Source organism: Geotrypetes seraphini, chromosome 10 (genome assembly GCF_902459505.1).
Source record: "Geotrypetes seraphini chromosome 10, aGeoSer1.1, whole genome shotgun sequence".
Taxonomy (NCBI): Eukaryota; Metazoa; Chordata; class Amphibia; order Gymnophiona; family Dermophiidae; genus Geotrypetes; species Geotrypetes seraphini.
In genome coordinates this window covers 59,736,338-59,755,258 of record NC_047093.1, presented here as the reverse complement: position 1 = coordinate 59,755,258, position 18,921 = coordinate 59,736,338, and the positions used below count along the sequence as shown (strand labels likewise).

General features: G+C 41.9%; 1 protein-coding gene across 3 annotated transcripts in view; it reads right to left on the bottom strand.

Annotated features, from left to right (window-relative positions):
* Positions 1-18,921, bottom strand: part of COL5A1 (collagen type V alpha 1 chain) — a 430,660-nt gene that overhangs the window by 289,051 nt on the left and 122,688 nt on the right. The window lies entirely within an intron of this gene.

Genomic DNA, 18,921 nt, shown 5'->3' with positions numbered 1-18,921 from the left:
AGCGCCGAACAGTGCGCTGAAATCTCTGTGCTGCTCCAATGGTCATAGAGCTCCTATTGAGCATCAGAGCAGCGCAGTGCATTCAGCGCACTGGTCAGCACTAAACCTCTTCCATGCTTTTGTAAAAAGGGGGAGGGGGGAAATTAGTAGTAGCGATCAGAATAGAATAACACAGGGACAGAATTTGTCCCCGTCATGCAGGAAACCATCCCAGCTGATTCTTTAGTGTCTGACTCAACCTCAGTCCTTCTACACCAGCATTCTTCAATGCAAGGTTTGAGATGAGTGGCTGTGCCCATTCATACTCTGGTTCTTATGTGAGCCAAGTATAGGATAATGAAGCCATTGTGACATCACTGATGTGATTGGCTCTTAGGCATTGGTGAAATGAGACATTATGACATCACAATATCTGCTCTGGATACCGGAGTCTGTCATTCTCTAGTATCTATCTCAACCTCAGACCTTCTACACCAGCATTCTTCAATGCAAGGCTTGAGAGGCAGTGGCTGTGCCTATTCGTACTCTGATTCTGCCCTCTCTCCTTAAAGAAAGGCGCAGGGATGGCTTCCCATGGTTAACCGCAGGGATGGGGATGTGTCATTCTCTAACAGAGACAGTCTGAGACCACTGTTGGTACTAAAACAATCAAGATCTGGAAACAAAGGTGAAACAAAGATCAGAAAGAGAACTGCTATACTAGATCTGCCAAGTTGATATGGAAGTTGGCATCTGATGTACGATCCCTGGCAAACTGATCATAAGAACATAAGAACATAAGCATTACTCCTGCCAGGTCAGACCAGGGGTCCATCGTGCCCGGCAGTCCGCTCCCGCGGCGGCCCCCCAGGCCCATGGCCTGTAAGTGCTTTTAACCTAAACCGTTCATACCCTATTCGCCTAATGTCCTGTAAGTAACTCTTCTATCTGTACCCTGCAATCCCCTTCGCTTCCAGGAAGTCATCCAGTCCCTTTTTGAACCCCAGTATTGTATTCTGTCCCATCACCTCTCCTGGAAGCGCGTTCCAGGTGTCCACCACCCGCTCCTTGCATTCGTTTTGAATCTGTCTCCTCTCAGTTTTTCTGAATGACCTCTTGTTTTTGTTGTCCCCGCTAGTCTAAAGAATCTGTCCCTCTCCACCTTCTCTATGATAAGAACTCTCCACCTTCTCTATGATAAGATCATTGTACTATACTTATTCAGTGTCCCTGTTATCCAGCCTATAGAAGCCAAAGGCAACCCAGGAGAGACTCAGTGTTCCTCTTACCCAGCCTATAGAAGGAAAAAGCAAGCCAGGAGAGACTCATGTCCCATTCTGTTCCCACCTAGCAGTCAAAAGAACATAATAAACATGTGAACATAATCCGTGACAGTATGCAGTCTACTTTTGGCTGGTGAGAATCTTATGCTGAATACAATACAGTATTTTCCTCTTAAAAGAGCGTAACTGGACCCTGTACTGCCAGCCACAAATGGAAACCACAGTCTGCTGTGTATCGTGGATCAGAATTACAGATTACTTCTGGTAGAACTCCCCCTCCTCCAGTTTCCACGTCTTACTCGTACAAAACATCCAAGTAGACTTTGAATCAAAAGGATATTCTGGTGCTGGATGAATGATTCATGCCATATGTTGGAAATTTCAAGATGTTACAGCAGAGGCCCCCCCCCCCCTTATAAAAACATGAGGAAACCAGATATTGTTGCAAGCCAAGAAAGTACGCTGCACTGCACTGTACGGAATGGCATGTACATTTTGAGGAGCAAATATTTATAAACAGTAAAGTTGAGACTCCTCTGGATTTGAAAGCAACTGTGTACTGCTGCAGGATGTTATACACACTACTAGCTGATGCCCCGGCGTTGCACGGGTATTTAATTAAAGCAATAACACTGTAAATGGATTCAAATAAAGATACTTTATAGTGGTGAATGAAATCATTTTTTTACAGCGTTATAAAAAGTACAATATTCAAATTATAATGTGAAATATTTGACAAAATGAATACAATACAACTAACACAAAACTTGATTATAAACAACATTTTTAGTTTCAACTCCAGTAGCAAGAACATATAAATTCTTGGGTAAACCCACCCTTGAGCAAGCAACATAGAGTTGACCATGGGAAAAACAGGGGGATCTTAAATCCACTCCACAGTATGTAATAGTCTGTCCCTGTGATTTGTTGATTGTGATAGAGAATGCAAGTCTCACTGGAATTTGCAAGCTCTTAAACTGAAAAGGAAGATGTGTTGCAAGTTTCGTTCAAATCGGGCAAGCTGTTTTTGCGTTGGCAGCTTTTTACAATTTTTCCATTGACATGAATGGGTGAAATCAGATTTTCTGTTTGTAGCTCCGCCCACATGTGCAGGTGGGCCGCGAGACCCCCAGAACATATCACCCCAGGTAGTGAGGGATCTGCATACCAAGTTTAGTTCAAATCGGGCAAGCCGTTTTTGTGTTGGCAGATTTTTACATTTTTGCCATTGACATGAATGGGTGAAATCTGATTTTCAGTTTGTAGCTCCGCCCACGTGTGCAGCTGGGCCGAGAGACCCCCAGAACATATCACCCCAGGTAGTGAGGGATCTGCATACCAAGTTTCGTTCAAATCGGTCAAGCCATTTTTTCCATTGACATGAATGGGTGAAATCTGATTTTATGTTTGTAGCTCCGCCCACGTGTGCAGGTGGGCCGCGAGACCCCCAGAACATATCACCCCAGGTAGTGAGGGATCTGCATACCAAGTTTCGTTCAAATCGGTCAAGCCGTTTTTGCGTGATCGCGGCACATACACACACACATACATACGTACATACCTCCGATTTTATATATATAGATTAGACTATTAGGGGCATTTTCAAAACGCTAAGATGTCCAAAAAAATGGTATAAATCAGCACTTGGTCATGTTTCTTGCCAAAATAGCCAAGTGCCAACTTTTTAAAATTGTTTTTCTGAACGTCCTAGCCGCTATGCATCCAAAAGTAAAAGGTGTTGTATTGGAGGTGTGTTCTGGGCAGGCTTAGACTTGGACATCTTGCGGTAATTTATTAATTTAAGGTATTTATATACCACTCAATCAGGGACTCAAGCATTTTCCCACCTGTCCCGGTGGTCTCACAATCTATCTAACATACCTATCTAACGTAATAACCAAACCTTTCCCAAAACATCCTGGATAGAACTTTGATGTTCTGAGCTACACCTGTTTGCAAAGTGTCTAAGTGCCAAAAAAGGAATCCAAACTGACCAGATGACCACTGGAGAGATTAAGGGCTCCTTCTACTAAGCTGTGATAGCAGTTCTAGCATGCGTTTAGCGTGCAGAATTGCCGCACGCACTAGACGCTAACGCCAGCATTGAGCTGGCATTAGTTCTAGATGTGTAGCGCGGGTTTGGCGTACGCTAAAATGCAGCATGCGCTAAAAACGCTATCGCAGCTTAGTAAAAGGAGCCCTAAGTTATGACCCCACAACACTCTCCTAGTGGTCACTAAATCTGAATGAAACAGTACTTACTTGCCTCTAGAACAGAAGCACTTAGTATGAGAAATCCTAGTAGAGCATCACACAGCTGTTTTAAGTAGGCTGGTGAATGGGCTAGTGAGCTATAGAGAGGAGGACCCTGACCCATAAGCCACTCTAACCACTACATTTAAGGCGGAAAGTCTGAGCCCACCAATATCCTACTACACTGCCATATAGGCGCCACCTGCATCCATAAGGGCTACTGGGATGGTAGACAGGTAGGTTTAGTAGGTTTTAGGGGAGTTTTGGAGGGCTCAGCATAAATTATAGGGGGTTATGGTGAGATGTACTTCTGGCACCCCATATGTGAAGTTCACAGCAGTGACATCTAAGGTGCTCCACTGCACTATTAGCATGCCTATATGGCCAGTCCATTACAATGCTGGCCCCTCCCAGGTACAAATGGATTTGGACGTTTTGAACCTGGATGGTTTTGTGGTCACAAATGGTAACCTCTGAACTGTAAGGCATGGTGAGATATAAATAAAGCTATTATTATTATCCTAAGGTTGGACATCCTGGCGGCCAAAACATCTAACTAAGGATTAGCCAGATATGTGCAAATTTTTCCTCATGTGCGTGAGAAGTTCTAAAATTTTTTCTGTGTGAGCAACAAGCTCTGAAAACCAACAATTTTCCAGATTTGCAAGTGTTTTTGTGAGCAACCATGTAAAATCTGTGAGCGACATGGTGCTTTAGATCAGTGTTTTTCAACCTTTTTACACCTATGGACCGGCAGAAATAAAATAATTATTCTGTGGACTGGCATCGGTCCGTGGACCAGCATTTGAAGAACACGGGGCTAAGTCGTGGGCCAGACCCCGCCCATCTCTACCCAATCTCCACCCCAAACCCCGCCCCCATAATAATACTAATTGCACCTTGAACGTCCCGTGCCTCACCTGGAAGCCTTCCCTCTGAAGTTGCAACGTCAGAGAGAAGGCTTCCGGTTCAGGTGCAGGATGCCCATAGGAGCCACTGCCCGTGGCTTTGTGCACTGAATCAGTTAGGAAGAGGGAGCTGACTCAAAGATAACGCCGCATCGATCACACCGTGAACCGGCGGTTGAAGAACACTGTTTTGGGCCTGATGCACGTGCTGGCTCTGTGGACCAGAAGGAAATTTCTGTGGACCGGCACTGGTCTATGGACCGGTGGTTGAAGAACACTGCTTTAGATGATCTATAGGGAATTATCCTTTTTATGTCTATTTGTTTGCCGGTAATAGTGTGGACTCTGTAAATATGGTACACTGCATCACAGTGCACTCTCTCAATAGTGTAAATGTGCATGGATATGCGCTATGAGGAAAAAGTACACTCTCTTTGCAAATAGGGCACACTCAAACAACATTGCTTCCATATGAACAAAGGCCCGGATTCTATAAACGGTGCCGCGATCAGCAGATGCCCACAAAAGTGACATCAATTGCGAGTCAGTCACATGATGGAGCCATTTACAGAATCGCGGCTATGTCACAGATAGGCACCAGAAATGTAGGCCAGGGTTTTCAAGGCCTACATTTACGGTGCTTACCTGTGACAAGAATTGTGACTACAAAGGCACCTAGCAACGCCTTAGGTGCTGGTAGGCATCTCCCTAGTAACGATTCCAGCACCATTCGTGGAAATGCCATCTCATTTTAAATTGCTGTTCGATCTGAAATGATGTTTGCTAACTCACTAATTCTAGTTAGAGCTTTCAATTTACACATTAATTCATATCACTCTAAGTCAATATCCCTTTAATTCAACTCTTTTTTTTATGTAACTTTTCATATTATCTTTAACTGAAGACCTCAGAAACACCACTCCACCGCCTCATAACAAACAGGTTTTTTTTCTGCGGGGAGAATGATGGGTTAAATCCTCACTGGTCACAGTTGTAAGATTTCTATGTTGTATTTTGGGCTCCTTTTATGAAGATGCGTTAGCGGTTTAACGTGTGTAATAGCGCGCGCTAAACCGCAGGCTGTGCTAGCCGCTACCGCCTCCTCTTGAGCAGGCGGCAGTTTTCCAGCTAGCGCGGGGTTAGCGCGTGATAAAAAGTCGCGCGCGTTAAACCCGCTAACGTGCCTTCATAAAAGGAGCCCTTTATCTCTTCCCAAATATTTTATTTATTTAATTATCTATACCAGTGTTCTTCAATCTTTTTACACCTATGGACCGGCGGAAATAAAATAATTATTTTGTGGACCGGCTAACTAATAAGACTGAAATTTTTAAAAACCCCATTGCCGCCCCATCCCCGCGAGCTCAGTCCCATTAACCATCTGATCCCATCCGCACAAGCCTCAAATAGTTATGATTTTATATTGAACATATTTTATTAAAGTATAAAAAGAAACAATATTCTGTACAATTGTCATTTTATAAATATAAATAATACAGGGCAAGGATCAACAAAACCCCCGTCTCGCCTCCCCTTCACATATATCCCCTCTACTATCAAGAAAACTGAATAAGCCAAATTATTACAGAATGCTACACAAATATCATGCTAACAGAATACCACAGTCACACATGGCAGGAATGGTGTTAGGGGAGTGGAACTAGGGCATCTGCCTCCTGGTCAGAGAGAGCCCTAAGCCAGCTGGAAGCTAAAGACGCACTGCCTGGGCTTTGCACTCCCCAGTTATGTCTAACATCAGCTCTAGCAGGATACATATTTTAAATCTGATATATTCTAATCACAAGATAGAAACAAAATTATTTTTTTCTACCTTTTGTCGTCTCTGCTTTCATCTTCTTTTCACTCTCTTCCATCCAGCGTCTGCCCTCTGTCTCTTCAATCCAGCATCTGCCTCTTCCATCCACTGTCTGCCCTCTACCCCTCCCCCTTCCATATGGTATCTGCGTTCTTTCTATGCCCCTCTCTCCTACACCAGATTTAGCATTTTTGTACCTCTTTCCTTATTTTTCATCTGATCCCCCTTCCCAGCATCAATCTCTTTCTACTTTGTCATTCCTCTGTCTCTCCCCTTTCCCTCATCTGATCTCTCCATTCCATCCCGACTCCTTCCCCTCCTCTAATCTCCCTGCCAGCTGTTTCCTTCCAATGTTCCTCCTCCCCTGTCCAGCAGTACCTTCTCCGTTTCTTCCTCCCCTTATCCAACAGTAATTCTCATCCCTTCCCCTTCTCCCCTGTCAGCAGTAGCCCCTTCCCCTCCCTTGTCCAGGAGTACCCCTTCTCCCTTTCCTCCTCCTCTTATCCAACAGTAATTCTCATCCCTTCCCCTTCTCCTTCTCCCCTGTCAGCAGTAGACCCTTCCCCTCCCTTGTCCAGTAGCACCCCTTCTCCCTTTCCTCCTCCTCTTATCCAATAGTAACTCTCATCCCTTCCCTTTCCCTTCTCCCCTGTCAGCAGTAGCCCTTTCCCCTCCCTTGTCCAGGAGTACCCCTTCTCCCTTTCCTCCTCCTCTTATCCAACAGTAATTCTCATCCCTTCCCTTCTCCCCTGTCAGCAGTAGACCCTTCCCCTCCCTTGTCCAGGAGTACCCCTTCTCCCTTTCCTCCTCCTCTTATCCAACAGTAATTCTCATCCCTTCCCCTTCTCCCCTGTCAGCAGTAGACCCTTCCCCTCCCTTGTCCAGGATTACCCCTTCTCCCTTTCCTCCTCCTCTTATCCAACAGTAACTCTCGTCCCTTCCCTTTCCCTTCTCCCCTGTCAGCATTAGCCCTTTCCCCTCCCTTGTCCAGGAGCACCCCTACTCCCTTCCCTCCTTCCCTCTCCAGCAAATGTTTCCTCTATGTAGGCTAGCAGCAGCTCTGTGTGCTTTTAACTTCGGCACACAGCTGCCCCTAAGCAGTATTTTAGCTGCGGTTTCATGAGGCAGCCTCGGGGCCTTTGGTAGGCCGGCCCGCTTTGATGATGCGATATGGGCCGGCCTATCAAAGGCCCCGAGGCTGCCTCATGAAACCGCGCTAAAATACTGCCTAGGGGCAGCTGTGTGCCGAAGTTAAAAGCTCACAGTGCTGCCCCTGCTTGTCTGGGGGTGCGGAGACATACGCGGCAGGAGTGCGAAGTGGAAGGCAGGGAGTGTCGGCATAGCGACGGCAACAGGAAGTTGCACATCAGCTGATGCCGGCACTTTTTGCTGTGGCTGGGGACCCAAATCCTTCACGGACCGGCAACATTTTTTTGCGGACTGACAACGGTCCGCGGACCGGCGGTTGAAGAACTGTGATCTATACCGTTCTCCCGGGGGAGCTCAGAAATGTTTACATGAATTTATTCAGGTACTCAAGCATTTTTCTCTGTCTGTCACAACCTATCTAATGTACATGTAATAAATCAGTTCCGCATTTAAACTTGATGTAATGGCTTATGATTTTAGGATATTCCGTGCAGAAGGAAAGACCTACAGTGCAACAGATAGAGTCCTGCAGGCACAATCAAAACCATTTTGGCTCTTTTCTTAAAGAGCAAAATTAGCACATGACTTGTAAAGTTGGCCTAATATCTCTGCTTACTTCAAACCCTCCAATTAAAGCACATTATAGAGATATATCCGAGATTGTACTGTAGTCCCCGCCAAGGCAGGATTAACCCTTCAGTGGATCTTATGCAAAGGTTTATGTTAGGCCTCCCCCTCTCCCTTAAGAACATAAGAACATAAGAAATGCCGCTGCTGGGTCAGATCAGTGGTCCATTCTGCCCAGCAGTCCACTCACGCGGCGGCCCTCAGGTCAAAGACCAGTGCTCTAAATGAGTCCAGCCTCACCTATGTAATTTACGGTTTAGCAGGAACTCGTCCAACTTTGTCTTGAATGGAGGGTGTTTTCCCCTATAACAGACTCCAGAAGAGCGTTCCAGCTTTCCACCACTCTCTGGGTGAAGAAGAATTTCCTTACGTTTGTACGGAATCTATCCCCTTTCAACTTTAGAGAGTTCCCTCTCGTTCTCCCTACCTTGGAGAGGGTGAACAGTCTGTCTTTCTCTACTAAGTCTATTCCCTTCATAATATAAACACCTTATATCTGTGATTCTGACTGCAAAGGAAAACCAGCAGAGGAGGAAGCAGCAGCTAAAATGCACTGCTCGCTGGGGTGGAGGTGGAAAAGAAAAATAAGCAATCCTCTGCAGGTAGTGGTTACTCCTATTTCCCCCCCTTGAAATCTTCCCTCTGTCATCAACTGACAGAACTGGGCAAAAATCCACATCTGAAAGAGTCTCCCCCCCCCTCTAAATATTTGAGTGCTAGGCACATTCCAGGATTTTATCTGTCTTAATTCTGTCCTGGCCCTTGGCCTGCTCCTTTGAGTCATTTTTTTTAATATGCATGGGATGTTGGCTTGGTGGATTTAAAGGGGCTAGGAGGGTCCATACTTTCATGTTATCTTATGAATTTATGGTTACCCTCCCAAACTCACGTTTAAATGATTTATGGTAAATTGGCAAAGGCAGAGTAACTTTCAAAGCCAGAACTATAAATCAGTTCTTTTCAGCGGTCTCCAGTGGTGTGAATTACATAGCAAGATATGCAAATGTGGTTAACCTCTAAACAGAAATACAAGCTATTAAAAGTGACATGGAGACAATCTGAGAAGTAATAGCAAGTTACTGTGGCAAAAACAATTGCCCTCAAGGAAGAACGGAAAAAATATCTGGCTATCTCCAGCGATTTCCTTGCCAACTTTTGTTAACTGATGAAATGTTTTATTGTTCTGTTTTTATCCCGTTATTCTGATTTTATGTTTTGGGGGTTTTGAGATGGAACTTTGTACATCACAATGATCTGCCTCCATCTTTCTTTCCTTCCCCTTTTTGCTTTACGTTTTAATTTGTATTTTTTTACTTCAATGTATTTTACATAGCCCAACTCCAGTTCCTCTTGTACCTGTGAGTCTTACATCAGTTCCTGGAAAGATGGTTGAAGCACTAATCAAGGATAGCATAGTGCAACACCTGGAAAATCACGACCTTATGAGAGCAAGTCAACACGGCTTCAGGAAGGGGAAGTCATGTTTGACAAATTTACTTCAATTTTTTGAGGTGAACAAACAAATCGATAGCGGAGATCCGGTGGATATAATTTACTTGGACTTCCAGAAAGCGTTCGACAAGGTCCCGCACGCAAGGCTTATGAGGAAACTTCTAAGCCACGGAATAGAAGGGGACGTACTCAGATGGATAGGCAAATGGCTAAAGAACAGATTGCAGAGGGTAAGCATAAATGGGAATTTCTCGGACTTGGAGAAAGTGACAAGCGGCGTGCCCCAGGGCTCGGTTCTTGGGCCCATCTTATTCAATATCTTCATAAATGACCTGGAAGAGGAAACAACAAGTAATATAATCAAGTTTGCAGATGACACAAAACTGTGTCGGGCAGTTGGGTCACAAAAGGACAGCGAGGATCTCCAGAAGGATCTGAACCATCTGGAGAAATGAGCGGAAAAGTGGCAGATGAAGTTTAACATAGAAAAATGCAAAGTGATGCACCTGGGTAGGAAAAACATGGAATATGAATATAAAATGTTAGGTGTAACATTGGGCAAAAGCGAACAAGAAAGGGACCTGGGGGTACTGATAGACAGGACCCTGAAACCGTCAGCTCAATGCCCGGCGGCGGCAAAGAAAGCAAACAGGATGTTGGACATGATAAAGAAGGGGATTACGAGTAGATCAGTGGGCGTCCTAATGCCGCTTTACAGAGCAATGGTCAGACCACACTTGGAATACTGTATCCAACACTGGTCTCCCTACCTAAAGAATGATATAACCCTGCTGGAGAGGATGCAGAGGCGAGCCACGAAACTTGTAAAAGGAATGGAAAATTTGAGCTACAAAGAGCGCCTCGGAAAGCTGGGACTGTTCACCCTCAAAAAGAGGAGACTGCGAGGGGATATGATAGAGACTTTTAAAATACTAAAAGGATTTGACAAAATAGAGCAAGAAACATCGTTATTCACATTGTCAAATGTGACACGAACAAGAGGTCATGGACTGAAACTGAGGGGCGGCAGGTTCAGGACAAATGTCAGGAAGTTCTGTTTCGCACATCGAGCGGTGAACTCTTGGAATGCTCTCCCGGAGCTCATCCCTCCTCACCTAATGTTAAGAATATGTTAAATTGAGTGTAATTTAGTCCTTTTTAAGTATTCGTATGTATTGTATTGTCACCTAACAAATGTAAATTTTAATGTGTACATCGCTTAGAAGTTTGATTAAGCGATTAATCAAGACACCTAATAAACTTGAAACTTGAAACTTGTTGTGACGGAGATTACTATTCTGGGATTCAAGAGCAAGTTGGATGCACACCTTCTTGCAAATCACATTGAGGGATACGGGTAATCAAGGTCTCCATCAGGGAGCACCTAGCTTGGCCTCCGCATGTGCGAGTCGCTGGACTAGATGGACCTAAGGTCTGATCCGGTGAAGGCGTTTCTTATGTTCTGATGTTTTAATAAATGACCCCTTTTCTTTTAAAATTGACTTTTCTTTTTAATGTACTACTATTTTAGTGTTGTAAACTGACCAGATATCTAATGATGGTCGGTATATCAAACACAGAATAAACTTGGAAATAAAATAAGAAATAAAACACAGAGGAAAATGTGACTATATGGAGATTAATTCTTCCTGATAGATTCCTGCACCTGTGAAACATAGTATACACTATTCCCCTGTGAATTCGCTGTTCGCAAATCACGGACCCAGTCATTCGTGGTCTGCTCTGATCACCTCTTCCTGTAGCAAAGTTGGGCTACACCAATCAGGAGCTGCATGAATTTCAGGGGAGTACTGTAGACTTTTTGGAAGTAATTCTACAAGGAGTCACATGTTCTCATCAATGAGCAGTTTCCACCTAAGTGGTATTCTACACGCATGTGCCTAGATGTGATGGTGAATGCTTTGTGGGGCATTCAAATGGGCAGAGTTTGAATTGAGCCCATAATTATATACATAGAGTACAACATTTTATAACCTATGAATGATCGTTTGCAAATATAGGCATGAGCATTGACACCAGATCAATGCATATTATCAGCTCAATGTATATCAAGTAATCAGGTATCTACACTATCCACCCTAATTCTATACAAAGCACTGAAAACTGTAAATGTAAATTTTAGCGTACCTGATTTTTCTGTGCAATATGATGGAATAGCAAGCTAATTAGTACCAATAAATGTCACTGTAACAATCATTGGTGCTAAATTAGAATCAATTACAGATTACGCACGTAAATTTAAGCATGGGATCTGCGCCTAAATTTTGCACATTATTCAAAAAGGAAGATATGGAAATGGGTGAGTCATGGGCAGATCGGGAGTGTTCCTTTAAGTTACACATACAGTTACAGAATAAGGGCATCCACATCTAAATTTAGGTGCAGGCATTTGTGCCACATTTTTGTTGGTGAAAATGGTTGTGTCTAAAGCTAGGTGTGGTTGCTGGACATAAGCACTATTTTGACCAGTTGTCTGATTATGTTAATAAACAGATCCCGTGCCTAAATTTACAAACTGGTTTTCGATCACATCATAGTACAGAGACAATAGCAGCCTTAAACAGCAATCTTCATTCTTTAGATGCAGGTAAAAAAGTTATTTTAGTTTCCCTAGATCTTTCATCTGCAATTGATTTATTGTTTATTGGAAGCTTTTATATCACTACTAATGACTGGGGAGTCAATTCTGAGTGGTTTGCATGATCTTAAGTAAAGGTATTAAAATACATGAGCTCCAGTAATGATGTTACAATATGTGAGCTTCAGTAATAGTGTTACAATACATGAGCTAAATATATGTGAATCTTACCTATTTATACCATCTATATACATAGAGGGGCATAATCAAAAGAAACGTCTAAGTCCGTTTGGGCTTAAGTCGCAAGTCGCCCAAAGTCGGACATGGGAAAAGGTTCATTTTCAAAAAATACATCCAGCATATTTCTTTTTTGAAAATCGTCAAACTGTACGTCCAGCTGTCTGATCATCCAGACTACTAAGTCGTCCATCTTTATTCCCCATTTTCGACCAAAAATTCATCCAACTCAAAAATGCTTAGAAAAAGACCTTTTGGGCTTGGGAGGGGCCAGAAAAGTAAGGGACTGGACATCCAGACATGGCACCAGAGTAGTGGGGTACCTTACAGGGCACTGCTGTAAACTTCACAAAGGGTCCCACATACACATCTCACTACAGCTCCCTTATAGGTCATGGTGAGCCCCCAAAACCACCCCTAGAATCTACTAGACCCACCTATCTACCACCACAATAGCCCTTATGGCTGCAGGAGCCACTTATATGGCAGTACAAAAAGGTTAGGGGGGTTTTTTGGGGGTGCACATTTTTCACCATGAATGCCGTGATTAGAGTGGCTTATGGGCCTAGGTCCTCCTCTCTATGGTTCACTAACCCACCCCCAAGACCACTTAAGCCACCTCTGTGCAGCTCTACTAGGCTTTCCTATGCCAGGCTGCCGGGTGCTGATGTTCTGGAGGCAGATATGTAAAGTTGTTATTACGATTTTTAGTGTGTTTGGGGGGGGGTCAGTGATCACTGGGGCAGTGTGTGGGGGGCTGTACTTCATGTCTGCAGTGCTTATCTGCTCACTTTGGATACCTTCTTGTGACTTAGACCTGGTTTTAGATGGCCTAAGTCACAACGTCCAGGTTCCGTCTAGGCAGTGTGGTAAAACTTTTGGTTATACATGCAGTACGACTAACGGCTCCTTTTACAAATGCCACACGCGCTAGCCCCTACCGCCTCCTCTTGAGCAGGCGGTAGTTTTTTGGCTAGCGTGCGCTAATCCGGTGCGTGCGCTAAAAACGCTAGTGCACCTTTGTAAAAGGAGCCCTAAGTCTAGGACGGCCCATGTCTTGCCCAAATCCCTTCCCGACACTCCTCCTGACACGCCTCTTTTAGTTCTGGTCGTTCAGCAGCACTGTGAAGGCTTAGGTCATTTTTAAAAACGTCTAAAACCCGGTTTGATCATTGGCACTTGGGCGATTTGTCTTTTAGATTATCCAAATGCCGATTTAGGCCAGTTTTTAGACATTTTTCAGTTTCGATTATGAGCCCCTATACTATTGTTTCTGTAGTGTTATATAGTTGATCATTCCTTATTTCTTTTGCGTTTGGAGTCCATATGTATAAGGGGATCAGTACTGGCATAGTTTACTTCATTTCTAACTAATAGGCAATTTCAAGTTTCTACTTCTGCTACTTCATTATCCTTATTGCTTTCTCTGGATTGTGGAGTTCCACAATTTTGTCACCTCTTCTGTTTCATATATTTCTTAGCCCATTAGCCACTTTAATTCAAGACCATGATATTAAGGCCTTTATTTACGCAGATGACATTTTGCTCATATTGCCAGTATCCCCATTCAATATTAATTTGACAGCTCTGCAAAATTGCACCAAATCAATTGCAAAATGGCTTTTGACTAATGGTTTAGTACTTAATCCAACAAAGACTACGGTTTGCTGGATTTCCGGGGTATTATTGTCTCCTTCGCAAAAATAATTAAATTGTTTGGAATTGATCTTATTCCAATTTCTTCATTTCATTATCTTGGTGTATATTTGATTCTTCTCTAGCTTTTGATAAACAGATTTCACAAGTCCTTAAAAAGGATTTTATTGGCTGAGACATATTCAATTGGTAAGTTCTTACTTGGACTTTCAAGCATTGCACACTCTTCTTCGTGCATTTGTTATTTCTAGAATTGATTACTGTAATTCAGTGTATTGTGGCATTTCTTCCATCTGTTTACATCATTTCCAAACATTGCTAGATTTCTCTGTAAGGCTAAATTATATGATCACATTTCTCCATTGTTAATTTATTTACACTGGCTTCCAGTACAGTACAGATGTTTCTTTAAGACATTGTGTCTTACTTTTAAAGCCTAGTAAACATCAAATCAAATCATCACAAAAAAAACAACACTTTTACACTGCAACCAAAATAACAGAAATGGAGCCTAGGATTACACCTAAACTTTCACTAAATCAATACCAAAATCAATATAAATATAACTCATAAATCATGCTATTGGCAAACATATAATCATTTCCAATGCTTTGCATGGCTTGCACATTTTACACACGATCAGGAGGAAAAAGCCTTTTTAGAGGAAGTTTCCTCCTGAAACTCTTTGAGTCTTTTTCCGTTTGAAGCCTTTTAGAGGTCTTATTTGTGCCAGAGACAGCCTGTTTTCGTTTTTCGCACCAGGATTTGTCATTGGATATTCAGTTTTACTGGCTCCAATGAATGAGTTCTTCAGGGGCTAAAGATGCCACAGCCATCTAGGATGAAGCTAGCAGTTTTGGAGCCATAATGATTCCCTAAAAGGTACGCATTTTTGCTTATTTAGAGTATTTTGTTGGCATTATGGTATTCTTATATAGAGGCACTGATATGTTATTTAAATTTGGACGCATTTGTTTTAAAGTTTTATTTGGCTTAGCACTGGCTTACCTTGTTTCTCATTTTAGTTTTTTTTATTTCTAAGAAAAATATTCATAGATCTGGTTGGTTTTATTTTCCTTCAGCAAATGCATTTCGTTTCAAAAAAATTTTTGGATAGGACCTTAGCATTCCAAGCAGGATTAATGTATTCATGTTTGAATCTTCTTATTTCTCCATTTCTTACTTACTATCAATTTCTAAAAGATCTTAAAACCCATTTATTTAAACAATATAATATACATTGTTGATTTTCATATTATCATGACGTTATAATGTACTGTTTATCTTTTTATCTGCACTTATTTTAGTTGATATTATGTTATCCTTATTCATTAGTTTTAATGCTTGTATTAGTTACTCTGATTTTATTATGTATGATGTTATTATTATTTTGTGTGCTGAGTACCTAATTGCTGGTTAGGTGGTATATAAAAATAAATTATTATTTTTATTTTTATTATGAAGGGACGACTGCACCCTGATAAAGCTTTTTTAGCGAAACGCTGATCAAGGTCAATGCTTTATGACTCCCAGCAATAAGATGAGTATTTCATTTACTAGTCTCTGTAGTGCTAATTTGTGAAACCATATATTTCAATCATTTTCTGCATTGCACAAGGCTTAAGAATATACATTTATACACAAGAAAACAAGAGGTTTTTTTTAATGCCAATGATGTAATACTGACCCTGGATGGACACTATCCGATCTCTGGAGGGTAATGGCAGGGCTCTGAGGCTTTTTCCTCCTGATGTTGTATGAAATGTGTGAGCCATGCAAAGCACTAGACATGATTATATGTTTGCCAATAGCATGATTTATGAGTCATATTTATATTGATTTTGGTATTGGTTTAGTGAAAGTTTAGATGTAATCCTAGGCTCCATTTCTGTTATTTTTGTTGCAATGCAACAGTGTATTTTTATGATTACTTTTAAAGCTTTACATGTTGGACAGCCTCCATATCTAGCCTCAATTATTATACTGTCTATATACTATCACGGCCCTTGCGCTCTTTAGATGTGAATTGATTGGTACTTCCATCACCTATATTGGCTCATTATGAGTCTATTTGAAAGGCTGTTAAATTTTTTCTTGCTCTTTTTCTATTGAACAGCTTTCCGTCTCGTATACATGCCAAACTTTGATTTCCAAGATTTAAATCTCTCATGAAAGTTGTTTTTTTTTTACTTTCAAAAAGCATTTAGTATTTCTTCTGATTAAAAGATTAGCAATTCGGTTGTTGGGGTTCTTTTATTTTTTTTTGGGAGGTTGAGAAACTTCAAGAATACTTATTTATGATTTTATTTTATGTTTTTAAAGAGTTGAATAGAATTTGGTGTGACTGATTTGTTCCTTTTTAATCTATGGCATTCCTTTCTTATTTTATGTATGGTGTTTAATTTGTAATCCGCTGTGACTTTTAACATTCAGCAGGATATCAAGGGTATAATAAAGAAACATAAACACCTTACTTTAAGTATGGTTGATAGACTATCACTTTTCGGTACCAATTTTTTTAGGTGTAATATATAGAATTCAGTCCTATATGGAAATTGAGAATACTGATGCCTCATGTCCAGAGAAGGTCCTCATGGAGTTCAATAAATGCAACGTGTTTCCACAAGACTTAAGATAAAGGGTTTTGTGTTTTTGTTTTCCTTCTGAAGTTCTGAAGACTCATTCAGATGTTATGCAGATAACAATCTCATTCAGCCTTCTATTTTGACAATGTCCAACTTAGAATGATTTTTCTTGGCAGGCAATATAAGGAAAGTTTGGAAGGCTAAGGTTGCCTCATCCACTGACAAGCATTTAAATCACTGAACTAGCCAGAAGTTCAGTTCTGCAGAAAACACTGGAAAACGAATCAGACACATAACATATCTACAAACCTGTTTATTCATTTTCCATGGCATCCTACTGGGAAGGCCCTGAAGTCTACACTCGTCTGGAAGGAATTGAGGGATGGATTCTCAAAACTTACTGTACCCTTAACCATGATCGCTAAATGGCTCCAGATGGTTTAGTGTGCCAATATTATACAAGCCGATTATCAGAACGGCTCACCTTGGTCTTTTCTGAGCTTCCTAGCAGTCTCCGACTCTGCCATGCAAAATATTAAAATGGTAGTAAAATGGACTGGTTAATATTTTAGCGAGCATTCTGGGCAATTCTCTATCATTGACGGTTAATTCTGTAACCTCGTTGAGCTATATTTACAGACAAAATTTTCTGGCAGGGTCTGAGCTGTCATAGCCTTACTTTCTGGTCAGTGCCAGTACTTTCTGGTCAGACAGGAAAGTAAGGCTTGACAACTAAGACCCCCCTCCCCCACAAATAAAAAAAACCCATAAAGACACCTGATCCCGCTCGACACTTTTAAATTGAAGGACAGAAAGAGGGATACCTACTTCCTTCTGCCACTGGGGTTCCACATCAACCCCCTGCACTTTAAATTGAAGGATGGCAGGAAGGATGTCCAGTCCTTCCCACCACTACCACGGCAGCCGCAGCACCGGGGATCTACTACCTCTCCAACTGCAAGAGAGATGCCTACTCCCTCCCACTGCCAGGGTCCCCCAATACCCCCTTGCACTTTAAATTGAAGGATGGCAGGAAGGATGTCCAGTTCCTCCTGCCATCGGAGGTCCCCTGCCCCATCAACACACCCCACACTTTAAACTGAAAGATGATTGGAGCGATGCTCACTCCCTCATAATGTTGGGGTCCCCTGCACCTCCCCGTATCTTGAAGAAGAAGGCCAACAGGAGGGATGGAGTTATACTTAACGATTACTCTTCTGAGCAAATGCTAGGCACAGTTCCTTCCTGCGATTCTCCCCACAAATAACATGCCTATAAGTTGCTTGCTATTATGTTGAGAATCACTCCCACTACGGCCACTACATTGACTCACCAGATTTTACTGTTGAGTTCTGAGAATCTTCCTCTGAATACAAATAGCACAACACTTACTGCAGCTGATATGAAATGGATTTTCTATATTGCCTTACAGGTATCATATCTAGTTGGTATGAAGACAACCCTACGTGGACAGACTTTAGAAATCCAGCCATCTTGCAAACCCAGAAATACAAAAGCTGTGCAAGGATACAGTTTCTATCACTGATCATAGTGTGCTGCTGTTGGGTGGACCTCCATTCTCCATACCCGTAGCTACACCACTGTCACTATTTAATTGACAGAAGTTTGACAGAAGTTAAACCAACTCATTAACTTGCTTTGAATATCAGAAACTTTACCTTCCTTTCCTGATTCCATATTCCCAAGGCCTCATGCTCTGAGAATGCCATATGGGACTAAATTCTATATATGATACCTCAAAAAAACCTGGCAATGAAAAAAACCAGCGTTATTCTATGAATGGTGTTTAAACTTAGGGGTGGTTTATAGAATAGCGCAAACTTTAGGAGCAGCTATTTATACCAACTGAAATGTGGTGAAACTCCTCATGCCTAAATTAGACATGGAGTCCCCTTATTCTATAATTATGCACGTAAATCCAAGAAGCGTCTCAATTTACTCAAGACCCTACCATTTCTGCACCCCCTTTTCTGACTAATGCGTAAAATTTAGGCACAGATCCCACGCCTAAATTTAATTAGCACCAATAATTGTTTATTAAGATTGCAATTATTGGTGCTAATTGGCTTGTTATTCAATTAAATTGCATTCACAAACTGGGCACAAGCTCAAGTTTTCATGTGCAATTTTTAGCACTTTTTATGGAATTCAGGGCACGGTGCTGAGAGAGAAAAAGAAGGAAGATAGGTACTAACCATTAAAAGCTCTCTAACAAGGCAATGTTCAAAGCATGTGAGAAATTGCAAAGTAATTCCTTTAGTCTTCTACGGAATCCTCCTTCTCTTCAATAACCAACCAATGACTGCTCAAATAGTCTGTACGCAGGCAGTTTGACAAATAGAGAGAGACAATAGAA